General features: G+C 44.6%; 1 protein-coding gene across 1 annotated transcript in view; it reads left to right on the forward strand.

Moving 5' to 3' along the window:
* Nucleotides 1-17,723, forward strand: part of ALK (ALK receptor tyrosine kinase) — a 662,750-nt gene that overhangs the window by 585,734 nt on the left and 59,293 nt on the right. The window lies entirely within an intron of this gene.

Consider the following 17,723-nt stretch of genomic DNA (forward strand, 5'->3'; position numbering starts at 1 on the left):
TCAGAGGCTGAGAGCCTAGCCCCAGAGAAGCTGACTAAGGCCACCCAGGCCTGACACTAGCAAATCAAGGGGTCCCGTGCGTGGGCGTTGGTACCCAGGCACAAGAGAGGCTTCTTCCAACATGAGTAACCTGGAGACGAAGGTAGACAGCACACAATCCACCTACCCACGCTCTTTTTTCTATAAAAGATAATTCTTTATTAAAATAACAATAAATGGCAAATCTCTCATTTCTACTTATGTGAAATCTTTGTTTAGTGCAAAATATAAAAAAAAGTAGAGGCTTATGCCTTCTCCACTAAATTAACTGTCAACTTATTAGGTAAATATTAGCTTTGCTTAGCCTTTGAAGAAATCTTTTCCTTTCTCCCTCGTAAAAAGCCACCCCAGGACTAATTCTTATCCCTTCGCTATCCACGCCTGATCTAATCTGCTGCCAAACCAGGGGAAAGAGTTGCTTTTTCCATCGCCTCTCCCCTTTCTTCCCTTCACCTTAACCAGAGCCTCAGAAAAACCTTTTCATTTTTCCACACAAGAGGGATAATGGCCTCCAGAGCTGCTCTCTCTCTCTGTTTCCCCACTCAGCCTCGTGGTCCGTGAAAACGTCTAACGTGAGGGAGGCAGCCTTCTATGTGAATTGTTCAGTGTGCCCTCCCACCCTCAGCGATTCCCCTCCGTTACTTCCTGGCCCTTGGTCAACCACTGCCTCCCCATGATAAATTCAGGACCTGATAAGTGAACATCATGGCAAGCCCCTGCCCACCTAACCACCAGCACTGATTACATAGCAGGGGCTTCAGAGACACTTATCGGTTGACTGGCGGGTGCTTGATGCTTGAGCTCAATTCTCAGATGTTGGTAGCCAGCTCCCCTGCAGCCAGCATGTAGGAAACAGCCATCCACCCTGCCTGACTCTCGAGTTTATCGCCATAGAACTCCCACTGTCCCTAAAAGTCTAATCAATAAGGGCCTGCCCAATGGCTACTCAGACTAACGAAATCACACCGCTGCTCGAAAGCAGAGATGCTCCCCTACCACCTCCAAATAAAGTTAGAAGCGAGTAGCTGCTTGAGAGGCTGAAGATGACAATGGCTGGAACACAGGCCTCCCCCCTGCCCTGCCCCAGCCTCAGAGCAGCCATGACAGGCAAGTGGCTATGGGTCAGCATTCTGTCTCTAGACCCCCTTTCAGAGTGACCTCAACTCAAAGGGAAGAAGACACAGAGCCAGTACATCCCCAGGAGGCCTTAGTAGGCTCCTCAGAAAGGCTTCAGAGCACTGAATAAAGAGCCAGTGCTTTCCCAGGAACCCACTGCCACATCGGGGAGCAGCTCAGCAGAGGCAGAAGCCGAGGCAGGCTCCCAACACCCCTTCTCCTGCTGTGTTCCAGTAGCAGGATGCATCTCTCCCCTATCCTGAGAGATCTCCCAGTCCCGCCTTGCTGCAGATCTCTAGCAGAGCAGGGTGGGGGTGTCTTTGTCTTCATAGGGAGCATTTATAGGGGGCAGGGGGAGCAGGGCCTCCTTTCCCCATCATTCACAGGACAACGTCCACTGGGCCCTTGAGGCAGCATTGGCCAGGACTCAGCCTCATGATCAGGGAGAACAGGCCAGATCCTGGGCCCATGCTGAGGCCCACCCTCACCTGGCTTTAATCTAGACCCAACCACAGTTCTCGTGCACTTCCCCTGTGGCTGGTTCAGTGCTCAGAGATGCTGAGCAGAACAAGACCCAGGTTAGAAGCTCAAAGATTTCATGGTCTAGGAGCGGAGACCGCAAATAGACAAATGGTTAAGGCCGAGCAACATGCCTACAGCCAGAGAAGTGCTGTGGGGAGGGGGCTCCTGGATGAGGAGAGGTCCAGCAGGCTCATGGGAAAGCCCAGGTCAAGGCCACACCCACTCAGAAATAATCACCCAGCGGACATTTGCCTGGCACCTCCCACAGCCCCAGCATTGTGCGGCTATGACAGGGGCCAGGATGTGGCCCAGAAGTCTACATTCTTTCAGCCAACTAAGCTACTTCTAGGTATCCAAGTCTAGTCAGAGCTCAACACTAAAAATGGGAAAGAGCAGGGAGAGCGTCCTAGACAGGGGCCCCTGCGTGACCAGTAAACAGATCAGCTCCAGCCCTGCGACGAAGGATGGAGAAGACAAGATAATAAGATTTTCTTCCCAAAGTTCAGTGCTGTCAGTTTCTGCTGGGCTGGAACAAGGGCAGCTGGTGGCATTTCAGCTCTTCTCCTGGCAGGCATTACAGCAACTCCTAGAAATGCAAAGGCCACATGGAGTCTTCTGAAAACAGTCACTCACAAAGCTCCCAAGTTTCCCTGAACACTCCTCATGTCCCCCAAGCCAGGTCTGCCTGTTGACGAGGGCCTGACCCTCTGAACAGTGGCTGAGGATGGTTCCCTCACCCCCCAGCCCACAGGGCAGAGCTGAGCCCCTGGAGCATCCAGGCAGGGAGACGCCTATCCAGGTGCTTCAGGAAGCATTCTCGGAAGGCTCTGAGTCACTTAAGCTAATCATATGAAGATACTAAGAGAGAAAATGGGGCAAGTATTAAGTCTGGGGAAATTACATTTGTCAGCTTTGCACATACAATTACGCTAACCACATGGTTGGGATAATGCAATCACGGGACTGCAGAGCTCTATTCCCCTCTCTCTCCCCCTCTCTCTCTCTCTGCCTCTCCTTTCTCTCTCTCTCCTACTCTCTCTCTCTTTTTCTCTTTCTCTCTCTCTCTCTTTCTGTCTCTCTCTCTGGCAGCAGTGAACGTTAGACATGAGGATGTGTAAGCAGGCTCTGCCACCCTTTCAGTCTCTAACAGCCCAGGTAAGGGCAGGCAGGACCCCCAGGTCCCAGTGCCCTGCCTCAGTTTCCTTACCCCTCTCCCCTTCTCCTACACCCACATGTGTAAGTAGAGTGCAAGGGAATCAGCTCAGTTTACCTAAGGACCAATCCAAACCTTGGGCCCAAGCCACAGTGTCTGCAACTCAAGGGGCCCTGGCATCAAACCACAGTCTTGCCTCTGAGTTGGTTGGTGACAGTTGGTTTGCTGTTTTCTGAGTACACATCTCTTGCCAAAGAGTGGAGGACAATGAAAAATGCATAGGCTCACGAAAAGAGCACTGGACCAGGAGTCAGAACCCCTGTGCACAGCCCTTGCTGGCCTACACTAGCAAGCTGTGGTCCTGGGACAGGTCCTCTATATCTTGCATCCCCTGTATGGAGCTCGTGTGAGAGGAGCTAACATGAACACAGACAAGGATGGAAAAATTGCTATTTTTAAAAGTCAAGGTTTGAAGTAGACAGTCTCCAGGTGCCTCTCCATCCCAGCTTCATGGTCCTAAGTGCTGAAGGGATATGGCATAAGGGAGCCAGAGCTTTATTTGGCCCATCTCTCTAATTAACCCATAGCACAGCTAATGTGCCCAGAAGTAAGGGTGACTGACTGTCCATTTCCACACGCACTCCTATGATTCAAGAACAGATGCCAATTCCATGGGAAAGTTTTATGTGTTTCATATAAATTGATTGGGTCTATTTCAGCTAAATGCATTATCCATTCACCACAGAACAACTATTAGAGTTAATAGAATTTGTAGCTAGAGCCATTATGTTCCAAGCACGCCCTTCTGGGGATGACGGCATTGTTGGGAGGCAGGCTTCGCAGGGCCCGGCCCCCCTCACTCAGAACCTTTCTTCACACTCACTGGGGGTCTTTGTCTCCATGAAAGCCTTCTGTGCTCAGGCCCTGTAGGCCCAATAGTGAGGATTCACCCAGTTCCTAAATAAATAAATGTATCCTAATCCAGTTCCAAAAAGTCCTGTCATCTTATCACCTGTTGGCATTGCAGACCACCTCATGGCAGGTTGGGGGCAGAGAGGAACCTGGGATCACATAACTCTTTACTATGTGCCAGTTTTGGAGGCAGGAGTCCCCAAAGGCATTAAGAGACAGGAAACAAGTGAGGATAGGAGAGCCAGGGAGCCCTGCTTACTCCAGTGGTCTCAGATTAGACTCTTATTCATTGTGTCACTAACAGCTTTCCCCAGAAGCCCCCGGGGACAGAATCTGGGACTTTGTGAGCACAGATCGAGCAGGTTGCCTGTCAGGCACCTAGATCAGGCACCAGGGTTTCTCCAAGTATGTCCTCATATCATCTGCTTCTGGTCACCTGGTTAGGGGAGGGGGGACCTGCAAGTGCTACTCATTAAAAATGCAGATTCCTGGGCCCAGCAGACCTGTGGAATCCAAATGTCTGGGAATGAGAGGTCAAACTCTGCATTTTTAACAAACTCTCAAGGAAAGCCTGATTCAAAACAAAGTTTAGGGACCCCAGGCTGCAGCCTGACCTCTTCAATATCAATAAGCCTGGGCCTTGGGAAGGTGAGAGGCAGCTCAGAGCCACACAGCATCCTTTTTTTTTTTTTTTTTTTAAAGACTTTGTTTTTCCTTTTTCTCCCCAAACCCCCCCTGGTACGTCATTGTATATTTTTAGTTTTGGGTCCTTCCAGTTGTGGCATGTGGGATGCCGCCTCAGCATGGTTTGATGAGTGGTGCCATGTCCACATCCAGGATCCAAACTGGTGAAACCCTGGGCCACCAAAGCAGAGCGTGCGAACCTAACCACGCAGCCACAGGGCCGGCCCCCCACACAGCATCCTTTTAAGGCTTCATCTCTCAGACACCAAAAGCCTTGTGTTATGTTGTTGCCTCTTTACACAGCAATAATAACCATTAGTCACTGAGTGTTGCTGAGTGCCAGGCATTGTGCTGGGCTCTTTCAGAAGAATTATCTCATTTGTTGGTGTTGTAATATTATCCCCCTTTTACAGACAAGGAAACCAAGGCCCACAGAGGTGAAGTAACTTGCCCTAAGTTATACAACTTGTGTAAAAGGCTAAAGAATATGTTTCTTTAGAAATCACATAAAAAATAAAGTTTTCTAAGCCAGATCACATTTGGAAGGGCAAAGTTGTGATCAAGAAACCTTAAAGGAATCCCACTGTTGAATAAGTCTTCTAGAGGACTCTCTTTTCTCTGAAAAACTCTTTTCTAGTGTCAGTCTTCACTTAAACAGAGCACATATGCATCTTCACTAATATTCAAAACAGCGCACCAGGCACACCATGCACCCACACACGCGTAAGAAAGCTGATAATTGCAGCTAACTGGCATCCCTGAATGCACCCCAGCCTTCAGTGGTGCACATGGAGGTTGTTTCTCTCAGCGCCCATTCAACTGAGGGGAGCAACTCTTTAAGAGTTGAGCAGGCACGGGGCCATAGATACAATCCTTGGAACCCCTTTGGGCACTGGCCATGTCCCCGTTCAGCTGGCCTGCTATTTAACCAAGTGCTGCGTGTTCTCTCTTATTCTACTAATTTTAGATTATCACCTATTTATAGCAAGTGAGCTAGCGATGACACATGAAGCACCAGCCTTAACAAGACTCCTGGGCCCCCAGTCACTGCAGCAGGTTCGGCGCTCTCCCAATTAGAATGTCACTCTTCATTTGGGTATGTCTCCCTTCTCTGGGAGCTAGCATGGCTGTGCTCCAGAAAGAGAGGTGGTGTGGAACTAATGCGTGATTCATGATCCCCATTACTGACATTAACAAGTCTCTTCCAGTGCAAGAGACTTGCGCGCGGGAGAGCCAGCTAGCATCCCCAAGAGGTAAGCAACAACGTCGAGGCCTGCAGGCAGCTTGGTTGCCAAGGGAGAGAAAGCACTTCCACAGGGATCTGGTGACGATGACGGGGTGGAACTGAAGGCTGCGTAGGAGGCCCTGCTCCCCAGGCAGAGCGCCCACCAGCAACAGGGCTTCCTGGGTGTATGTTCCACCATTTGCAGGCTGCCTCCTGTCGTCTGCACACCGGTCTACAGTTACTAAGCACATTCAGTGTCTCTCGTTTGATCCTTGCAGACTCCCCTCACCCAGGATAGGCATCACTATCAAGAAGCGATATGGCATAGTTTTTAAGAGCACAGACTACCTGTGCTCAGGTCCCAGCTATGCCACTTCCTTTGAATGACTGCTTTCTCCTTTCTGTGCCTTTGTTTCCTCACATCAAAAAAATGGTGTTTCTATTCTTCATGCTTACATCTCATAGGTTTGATGAAAGAATCACATGACTCAATATGTGTCAAGGGCTTAGAGAGGTGCTTGACGCACAGTGAGCTACTTGAGCCCGCGCTGTTTTCCCTGCTTTAGAATTGAGGAAACAGAATCAGAGGCTTATGTGACTTGCCCACCAATCGGTGCAGGGTCAGGGTTCCCACTCAGGCTGGCTCACTCCAAATTCTTCCCGCTCTAACCCCACCACTGCCCAGCTATTGACTGTGGCCAGGGAGAGGCTCCTGCTGCATCCAGCCTGGCCTGTCTGCTCTCCTCTCAGGAGATTCAACTCATCATTCCATGCAGAAAACATCATTGCTTTTTAGTAAATGTTTTCACAATTCCCTGGATCCCAATCCTAGAAAAACAAATCATATAGAGCTAAGTTCAATTTAACAAGTATGTGCTGGGTGCCTGCTCTGTGCCAGGCACCGTGCGGGTGCCTCGGGGCCTGCAGCTGGCAAGGGACCAAAGTGCCGCTCTTGAAAATGCACCCCCCAAAGCTGGGTCCACGAAACCTAATAGGAAGCCACTGTTGTCCCAGCACAAGAGGGACTCTGGTTCCCTTTCCAATTTCCAATTCTGATCACATCTGGAATTAGGACAGGTCCCCCTACTCCACAGCTCTGACTTCATCTTGCCCTGGATGGTGAGAAGGTCTTCATCCAAGATTGGTGCATTGCAAATTAGACTGAACTGATCATCATTTATGAAAAAAAATCTAGTGTCCTTTGAGAAAGCAGGAACTCAGTAGTGTTACTTCAGAACTTCCCAACCCTAGGCCCCACTGAACAAATAGAATAGCGTCATCCAGCTCTGATTCACTCAAAAACACCTCACGAACCTCTGGTCTAACACTGGTAGTTGGAATTATGGCAAAGCTACAGATAAAATGCCTTAACGGCGCACTGTGGCTCCGCTCAGCAGTGGAGAAGACTCATTGCCTCTCCAAAAGTAACATATTGTTTTTTGCCATTTGTTTCAGTGAAAGGTTACATAAGCGGGAGACAATAAATGATCCAGGAACTCTGGGCTCAGCACGCCTTGATTAAGACCATTTAGCTCCAAGACCAGCAGAATGCAAAATGCCCCTCCATCGGTGCAAGTGCATTAAGTGTGTGTCGTTTGGGAAGACCACTTTTAATTACCATCCTTCTCCCAGACTTGCTGCTTCTACCTACAAAACAACCCTGCATCCCCTCAGAGCCTATTCGGCTCTCTGCTTGTTGCAGCAAAGCTTCAGTGGTCCTGGACAAAGAAATGTTATTATTTTTTTAATTCATCTAAACCCAGAGCTAGACAGAGGAATTAGGAGGAGAAAGGCTGAAATGCTAACTATAGATAACAAAAGGGGGTCCCCCCTGCTTGCCCCTCTACTGACAAGAGGAAAAGGGACAAGAAGTGGAATTGCCTTGACCATCACTGAGTCAAGAAGGAGAGAGAAGGCACAGGGAAGAACTCAGCCCAGCCAGCACCCTCCACACTGGGTGTTTACACAAAAGATGAGGAGGCCAAAGACAGTATTGACTGCTGGGAGATCTTTAGGGCGGCTGGATGGTTATCTATTGCTTTGTAACGAACTACCATAAACATAGTGGCTTAAATTGTACAACACACATTTGTTATATCTGTTTCTGTGGGTTAAGAAAGCAGGCACAGCTCAGTTGGGTCCTCTGCTTCAGTTTCTCGTAAGGTTGTGATCAAGGTGTTTTCCAGAGCTGAAGTCTCATTTGAAAGTTTGACTGGGAAAGGAATCACTCCCTAGCTCACATGGTTGTTGGCGGTTCCTGGAGAAGCCAGTGAAGAGAGAGAGGGAGGAAGAGAGAGAGAGAGTGCTAGCAAGATGGAAGTTACAATCTTATGTAACATAACCATGAAAATGACACCCCCTCACCTTTGCCATATTCTATTGGTTAGAAGCAATTCACAGGTCTCACCCATACTCAAAGGGAGGGGGTTAAGCAAGGGTGTGACTACCAGGAGGTGGAGATCATTGGGGACCACCTTAGACCCTACCTGTAGTGGCTTTTGTATGCTAGAGATCAACCAATCACCAGGAAGCTTTGAGAGTTCATTGTGGATTCTGATGGGCAGAATTCCTGGCAGCAATCTCAAGCCTATCTGTTCAACATTGCACAGACACTTAAATATTCACAAAGTACCTACTGAGTGCCAGTCCATAGTAAGATGGTAAGTGGATCAGCAAAGGATCCTGGAGACCAAGGTTCTAGCTGTGCATCTTCAGGAGAGTCAAGCATTCTGGATCCCAGTTTTTTCTTCATCCATAAAGTAGGGATAACAATTACCTGCCACAGTTCTTTCTCAGAGCTGGCTATTGTAGTGAGCAAATGAAATAATTTCCAACAGGCTTTGAAAGGTACAAGAGAATATACTAATATAAAATGATGTTATGATATTGTTATTAACATTGTTATTAAAATATATAACCAAAACGATTGGGCCAATTTGCTCCTCCCTCATATGTTGCCTTCTATAAATGTTCAGTGTATTCATAATCCTCCTTCTCCCCAACCTATGAGCTGTGCACTCTTTTGTATATACACGTAAGTGTGTGTTCTGGGTATAGTTTTCCTCAAATTTTTTTGCAAAAGTTTCAAGCAGTTTCCTATTTTTGACCACTTAAAGCTAGTATGTTAAGGAGGGGCAGTATTTTGGGTCCTCTTGGTCTGTCAAGTCCCCCAAGCAAATTGATCATCAATTTGTAGGTAAAACCCTTGAACTCCACTTGGAGGAAATAAACGAATTGTTTGGGGGCATAGAGAATTGCCCCAAAAGACCCACTCATCAATATAAATTGAAAGAGAGATTTTAGTCTTTTAAAGCTTGTCGAGATCTCAGAAATAAAGGAGACCTCAGAACTTTCTCCAGGAACATGTTTTCAAACAAATTCAAGGTGACCGGATCTGAGAGGCCTGATTTGGTTTTTGTAGTGAATTTTGACAGTGACGTTATAATAATGTGAGAGCACATTTTATTCATTTAATTATTATTTATTAAGTGACTGACAGATTGAGTGATCCTGTTCCACGATTAAAGTGAAGCAGTAAGGACACTAAGGCATAGCTTGGGCTTGTCCGCAGCCTAACTGAGAATCAGGAAAACTCCCCAAGCTTCAGAATAGCTCCCTGATAAAGAAGACTATTTCTTTTCCCTCAACCAGCTTTATGAATTTGATCCTACTAGCCAGTCCATTCAGTCTATTAGCTGGTGGGTTCCATCAACCATTGGGTCAGTGGAGTGTTCGCACTACTAAGGAGTAGGACTTGAGCATTTTCTTAAAGACTGAAGGGCTCCCTACACTTGTTACGTGAGTGTGGGTGTGCAAGTATGAGTGTGTGCTGGTGTGTGTGCGAATGAGTGTGTGAAGATATATGCCAGCTCCTCGGGAGCCTACCCCGTTTCTTCTGTGCAGTCACGGGTAAGAGACAAAATACCTTTCCATAAAGATACATGTATCCTGCCGGAACTCTTCTGGTTCACTCCATCCTATATTGCTCTAATTCTAATGCCAGAACTCTGAAGGGCCAAAGATGCTCCCACTGAGCCACACTCAGGCACCCCAGCACACATGAGCTTCCCCTTCTGACCACTCAAGTGGCTTTGAGGGCTGGTGTTGGCCTATTCTCTTCTTTCTGTTTTGTTTTGTTTTGTTTTGTTTTTTGTTAAACAATGGTTTATTAACCACCTTCTTTGTGATGGGCACTGTTTTAGGTCATAGAGACGAAGCAGTGAACAAAATCGACTAAGCCCCACTCCTGTAGAGTTTACATGCTAGTGACAACAGGCCAGACAACAAACAAGTGTACAGATGATATAGTTTCAGATAGTGATGTGTTGTGAACAATAAAGCAATTTAAGGGGACAGAGATGATAGTGACAGAGCACGTATGCTATAATGATGGGGTGTTGAGGGAGAAAACTTTAGGTTCCTTCAAGTGTGCATCAGAGAAAAACCAGGATAATACTATTCATTACTAATATTAAGATCCTACTTTTCACTCTTAAGCTTGTGTGGCCTGGGGAGACCTCCAAGGCCCTCCACAACATAGCTACAACTCTCATAAGCTCTAACGGCCTTGACCACGAAACAAAGTGTGTGGAGTCACAGCAGAGGGTGGGTGAAGAAAGGAGAGCAGGCTGGGCCAGGGGAGTGACCCAGATGCCTGGCTCTCCACCAAGGAAAGCAGACTGAAGGCCACGAACAGTGTCTAAAGAAGCATTGGAAACCTGGTCCCAATCCAGGCTGGCATTGCTGTTTGAGGGATAGCGGCAGAAGTCTCTGGTCAGTGGTGTTTTCATTGCAAGTGGAATATCTTAATTCTAGGAGGCTCCATTCAGATTGAAGTAGGACCCAGCCAATGGCTGGGAGCCCAAGAAAGCATCCAGTGCCGTAAGAAAAATCATCTTCTAGATGACTGATGATGTTAGTTCAGTGGCCCTATACATGACTACTGTCGTTAGTTCAATGACTGATGATGTCAAGACTCACATGTCTGAGATCTCAGCCTTTTCTTCTGCTTGTTGCCTGATGGCTGCTACATCTGCAGCCACCATGGCTGCACTGCAGGCAGGAATAAGAGAGAAGTGTCTCTTGCCTTCTTGTCTCTAGTCCTTTAGGCTTATATACTTTGTCTTCTCTTCTTGATCCATGGTTTGGTCCTACTTGCTCCCCAACTACTTTTGTTTCTGCCCTTGACATTTGGATTTCCCACCTTCTCATGTGTCCCTCTTCTCCAGTTTATCTTAGAGGGTCCAGAACCCAGACCTACGTGTCAGGACATTTGTTCTTTCTAGTCCCAGATCACTTGGCCAGTTGGGCTGCCTGTACCTCCATCTGCCCATCTGTCAGAGGTGTTACAGTCCCAAGGGCCTTTTAAGGATTTCACCCTTCATGACTTCCAACCAAACAATAGCAAGAACTACTAAGAATAAAGCAGTGAGGGGTTCTGGCCTCCCACACTGTTGCCTCCCTCTCAGGAACCAGTGAACCTTACAACAGGAGGCAGCAAGTCCTAATAACATAACCCCTATGACTGAGCACCAGAGCAAGGGTTTCTCTCCCTAGTCTGCAGACGAGAGCAGATGACAGCAGAAATCAGTGGCACTTTGGGCCTGAGTGTGGCAAGGCTGGTATTGAACCACCACCATTTCCCACTTAAGCCTCAAAACCAAATCCATTATGTGTAACCACTAGATGGGTGAGTCCACAGCACCCATCTCAATATCAAATACTTTATTAACACAACTCTGGCCTGGAGCCAACTGGAAATAACTAAATTAGCCCCGAGGCCTCCCTTAACTTAATTTTTGCAGCTCTGCTTTCAGGATAGTGTTTTTCCCGTGACCTTTCTCTTCTCTCGCGTGTTACTAACTTTCCCTCAGGGAGCAGAGGATGGCTGAGAACACAGCACAGCAGCCGTCACAGGAGCCTCTGATTGCGGGGTGTCAGAGCTGTTTAGGGTAATTCAGGCCTGAAAGCAGCTTTTATCTCCACAGCCCTGACTTGCTGCCCTGTTGATGGGAACCTGGTCCACTTGGAGGTTCCTCTCAGCAAAGGGTGTCTGCCTCCCAGCAGAGAGGGACGTGCGCCTCTGGTCTTTGTTCCCAGGGAGACGGCAGCTTTATCAGGCATCCTGCCTGTCTAGAGGAACTGTGCGAGGGGCAAAGGAGAAAAGATGTAAAATAAAAAGAGCACAAAAGACAGGGCTGGTGTTATAATTTTATTGTTACTACCTCCTAACTTCTCATCATCGAAAGGAACCAGAGGGGCCGGCCCCGTGGCCAAGTGGTTAAGCTCACATGCTCCACTTTGGTGGTCTAGGGTGTCACCAGATTGGATCCTGAGCGTGGACTTAGCACTGCTCATCAGGCCACACTGAGGCGGCGTCCCACATAGCAGAGCCAGAAGGATCTATAACTATAATATACCACTATGGACTGGGGGGCTTTAGGGAGAAGAATAAAAAAAAGAAGAATATTGTCAACAGATGTTAGCTCAGGTGCCAATATTTAACAAACAACAAAAAAAGAATCACTCTACAATAAAATGACTTTAAAAAAAAAAAAAAGAACAAGAGAGAAATGACCAGAAAGCTTTGCATGAATGAACAGGGTATGTGGGTGTGTGTGGGTGTGTGGGTGGGTGAGCGTATGCATGTATACAAATTCAGTCTGAGAAACAAATTAGAACAAGGAAAAATTCATCAACTGAAACTGTACTGTAGAAAGAGTAAATGTGACATGCGCCTCCTCACTTAGCCTCAAGTTTGTTCTGTGATCACAGGCCAATTGTTTAACTTTTCTACATGTTGCACATCTTATGAGATAAAAGTAACAATTCTTCCCCTTTGCCTATCTACCAATGTCACATTTACGGAGCTAAACTTACTGGAGAATAGAGGTGTTACATAAATGTACCGTAATTAAGCACACTGAAATTGAAGGCCTAAAGATTCCCAGCCCTGTTCATTCGGAATCATAGTAACATCCTTTTATATAAGGTATTCCAGTACCTTCCGCCATCCAGCAAATATGAGTACCAAAATAGAGATACATTACCAAACTGTGAAATAAAGTCTTCCTGCATTTAGCTGCCCCTCGGCCTGATGCACAGAGAAGCCTAGGGCCATTCTCACACACTCACCCAACACTGGACATAAAATAAGATTAAACACAGGAGGACATGCTGACGTACTAAGAAAGTGCACCTGACAGTAGAGAGAGAAGAAAGTGAATCCATGTAAAATACTTCTGGGGCCGGACTGATCGTGTAGCGGTTAAGTTCACGTGCCATGCTTGGTGGCCCAGGGTTCACAGGTTTGGATCCCAGGTGCAGACGTACACACTGCTCATCAAGCCATGCTGTGGAGATGTCCCACATACAAAACAGAGGAAGATTGGCATAGATGTTAGCTCAGTGACAGTCGTCCTGAAGCAAAAAGGGGAAGATTGACAATAGATGTTAGCTCAGGGCCAATCTTCCTCACCAAAAAAAAAAATATATATATATATATATATATCTCTGGGGCCATTTAATGAAAGGTGAAATAGCCCTAAACAACTTGTTAAGTCTGGGTGGCATTATCAAGAAAAAGTTAAATTATATTTAGGGGCAGTATCAAAAAAAAAAGGCAAAACATAGTGTAACAGCAGGTTCTAGGCAATGGTCATTGGAGATGTCCCTGACATGAAATCTGAAAACCCTGCAGCTCTGGGAGTAGAAATACAGGTGAGGGACCTGACCAGATAGATGGTACAAAGGGGCTGATCACAGCAAATGACCTCAAGTGATACCTACATTGAAAAATTTTTGAAGGATTCTGGGAAGGTGGCAGTGATGGCGGTAGCAGCATAGTTTTTTTGACCTCTCTAAATCTAAAAACCAAGCAACCGTGTATCAAAACTGAAAACCCGTGACATTTACAACAAAATTTTTGATAAGATATTCCCCTCAAACCCCAAAATACAAGTATTGGAGGCAGACCACCAACAGCCACAAGATCTGCATAGCGTCAGCATCTGAACAAGAGAAAGAAGAGGAACGTGTCAGGCTGTCTTCCAAACCTGAGAACAGAAGAACCCTAAAAGAGCTGGCAGCTGTTTGCTAGAAATGACAGAAGGCCAAGCTGAGAATAGCTAACTGGGGAGTCTTGCCCAATCCAGTAGCGTGTGAGTGCCAGGGGCCCACAGGTGACCCGAGGGAGTGGAGCAGCCTGGCCACCGTGCCTCCTTTCCAGGGAAGGGCCCACACTGAGAAGAAACTTCTGGGAGTGAAATCAATATTGAGTAGGACAGGAATCATAGAGACAAAATAAGAGGGTGTCCTGATAAAAGTTGGGGAAACAAACAGAGCCAGAAACATCAGAACGCAAACTGACTTTTTTTTAAACACCATATGGAAAAATGTGTAGAGGGAGCCCTGTGAAATTAGAAAGCTCCTGAGCCCTAAAACTTCTAGAAAGCTAATTTCATATAAAAATGCATAATGGAGAAGTATTAAAATCAAATCCCATCCAAAATTACAATAAGAATTTTAAGAAGAGCATAGAGGACAGAATTAACACCCCAGAAAAATGAAAACATACCAAAAAGGTGTGCTCAGAATAGATCAAAATTGTAGCATTCTATCTCAAAGTGAGCTAAAAGACAGTAAAACAATGATACAAGACATGAAAAATAACATGAATCAGTATAACAAAAGATCAAAAACTAAGCGGTAGAACTCAGAAAATAATATGAAATAAAAGGAAAAAATAATTTCAGAAATGAAGACTAAATTAAAAAGAACATGAACTAATAAACACAATAGTTAATGCCTTACAAGAAATACAAGGTGAAAAGAGAAAATTTTTTTAAAGATGACATACATCAAAGATAGGCAAAGAAGATCAAACATCTAGATAAGAGGAGCGCCTGAGGAAGAAAACCAAAGAGGAACAAAACAGATACTGAAAGCTGTAATTCAAGAAAATTTTTCTGATTGAAACTACTTATGGAAGAGCACACTGTGAATCTGAGAATGTTGACCCAAGGTGAGCAATGCCAAAGGATACTCTAGTAAAATTGCTGAACCTTAAAGAAAAAAAAAAAAACTTTAGGCACCTAAGCAAAAACAGCAAATTATTTATTAGAGAACGTAATTTAGATTATCGTCAGAGTTTTTGACAGTAATACTTTATACCAGAAGAAAATGGAGTAACATATTTAATATACTCAAGGGAAAAAAATATTATCAACATCCAAGAACTCAAGCAATATTGCTCCCGTGAGACTTTCCTAAGGAATCTAGTTGAAAACAAGTTTCAGACAATCAAAATGACTAGAGATACATAAACATGTCTGATAAGAGCACTAAACATATAATACTTACAGAAGTAAGACTAACTAAGGACTAAATAGGAAAGAGAGTCATATGTAATGGCAGTATGCCCCAACAGTGCAGATAGAGTTCAACTTCAATGAATTACAGGAAAATGGAGAGCACATATACCAAAAAAAATTTTTAACAGATCTCAGTTTTTATATTGATGATCGTATGGTAGTAGTGTTGTTACTCTGATACTATTGTGTATATAATGAAGGATAAAAAGTAAATAAATAATTACAGAATATTCTAATTCTATTATCACCTGTGTTCTTGAGAACCAAGATTATCAAGGATTTGTGGAAAAAGAAATACAGATGTAATATAGAAGAGGTTAAATTAAAAACCCTGTAGTCCTGAATTTGAAGTATCAATGTGAGCTCATGAGGTATTTTGTCATATACCTGTGTGTATTTCATATATATATGTATGTTTGTACTGAAATACATATATACCCATACATATATATTTCCTAGCTCTGTCCACTAAAGAAGCCTAGAAACTATCCACAAGCCAGTAGCAATGTGTCTATAGCACCTAGATTGTGTAATTAAAATACCTTTTTCCACTAAAAGAAAAGGCTTTTGAGAAAATGTCTGAGTCCAGGTGTGGGGAAGGAACATTTCATCACACCAGATAGCACGGAAGCAAAACAACTCAGGAAGCTATCACTGACCAAAAATGTGACAATTTGAGCTTATAAAGCATAATAATTTTGATTAGTTAAAACTCAAAAATATATTTAAATTCATGGATTCATAACATAAGAAGAACTAATTGGTCAACTTCAGAGGATGATAGAGAACCAAGTCATTATCTTGAAAACTGTAAATAAGGAGAAAGAATTGAGCATTTATCCTGCCTTTCCTATATGAACTATACCACTGGGTAACCAATAGTAGATGAGAGGAAACATCTCTTCATAAATGCTGTATATTCCAACTAAGAAGTAAAAGTAATATAATTTGAATATCATTATTTTGCAGCTCTCAATAAATAAATGGACCTAGACATTAAACTTCAACACCTGCTAAAATCAAAAAAAGAAAGCAATGATCAGACATTGATCACATATCTAGGGGACACTGCTCTGTTTTTAAGGAGTCGAAACAGTTGGTAGAAATGTTTTAACCTCACAATGGCTACATTATTATATTATTTTCATTTCACCTTAATAAGGAGAACAATTTGTTAATTTTCATCATGTACTCAAAAAAAGTTACTTTTTCCAATTTGTAATAAAGAATGGCGTTATATACATCTATGGATGGAATGATTATGTTTACTTGGATTTTGATCGTGATTTTTTTAATGGGATCCATGATGGCCATCAAAATGGTTCAATATCCCACAGCTTCCACAAAGTTCAGCTCATTCAATATATATAGATAAAATTCAATTCCATGGATCAGAATCAAAATGTACAAAAGATTCACATAAGCCATTGAGTCTTTTCTGTGGTATAACCACACAGGCCTTCAGCGTGAGGCAGATCCTTATTATTGTGATTAATAGTGATAGTTGAGAACTTATTTTCCTTTGTATCACGCTTTATTTCTTTGCATTCAATTGAGCAGATGAGATGGCTTAGCAACAGTAATAAAACCAGTACAATCGCTGTCTAGCCTATTTTTTTTTAGCATTGTGCTGTGTATTACTAATTGATTTGTTTCTTCTTGGAGGGTGCTGCAATATACTTAAAATGAAACCCACGGCTTAATGGATTTTTCTTCACTCAGATGCCTATAAGCAATCAGTATTTTGATGTTTGGGGGTTCTTTATACAATTTAGATGTGAATGAGTATTAAACTAGGTTTCCAGTGTATGGTATAAGAACAAGAGAAAGTAGTTCTCTTATATTTTTTCTTTCATAAATGAGTTTTAATGCAATCATTTCTTAAGTAAGAGAGGAGGAAAGAGCCAGGCTTCCTCCCTCCCCTGCCTCCAATCCAGGTTCCTCCTTGAAGGACATTTGATCCTCCTACAGCTCCACAGAGCCTCGGGGACCAGTGTAGACTCTCCACGGGGAAATATAAGGACCCTTGTACTCTCAGATTGGCAGTTTAGCATCAAGCCTACCTCTCTACTGGTCTCACTGTGACCTTGATCTTCTCTTCAGAAACCAAGCGTTTGCCTTGTTACCGATGACCCAATCCCTTTCTCTTATATCTCTGCTTCCTGACCTTGTAAACATTCCAGTTATTGGACTTCCCATTTGACACTTCCTGGCTCCCCATGGCCTCTCTGGGGACCAGATCCTGAAGCTGAGCACCTGCTTTCCCTGGCTTGTGCCTGTGACCCCCTAAAGCCCACTCTCTGATAGGCTAAACTACTATTGGTACCACTGTGGGGCTTTCGGGGCTGAGGGTCCACCTACCACAGTACCCTGACCAGGCCTTCACCTGTTCCTCACGGTGGCCTGCCCAGACTCTGAGCCACCTTGGTATGGTCTGTCCTGGCTGTAAATGAGCCCTAGGCTCAAGGATTTAGAAGAAAAAAACCCAGACTCGCAGAAAGTTTCCATGAGGATTTCCTGGTGATCCTGGCACATTTTCAAGCCTTGAGCTTCGGCTCAGAAGATCTACGTTTAATTCCTGGCTTGACCAGTTATCCACTCTGCGCTGCAAGCTACTCACTTAGCTTCTCTAAACTTGAATTTGCTGGTTTATAAAGGGGGTACCTTCAGGAGTGAGAAGCAAGTGTGAAGACACTTAATA

Source organism: Equus asinus, chromosome 6 (assembly GCF_041296235.1).
Source record: "Equus asinus isolate D_3611 breed Donkey chromosome 6, EquAss-T2T_v2, whole genome shotgun sequence".
Classification (NCBI taxonomy): Eukaryota; Metazoa; Chordata; class Mammalia; order Perissodactyla; family Equidae; genus Equus; species Equus asinus.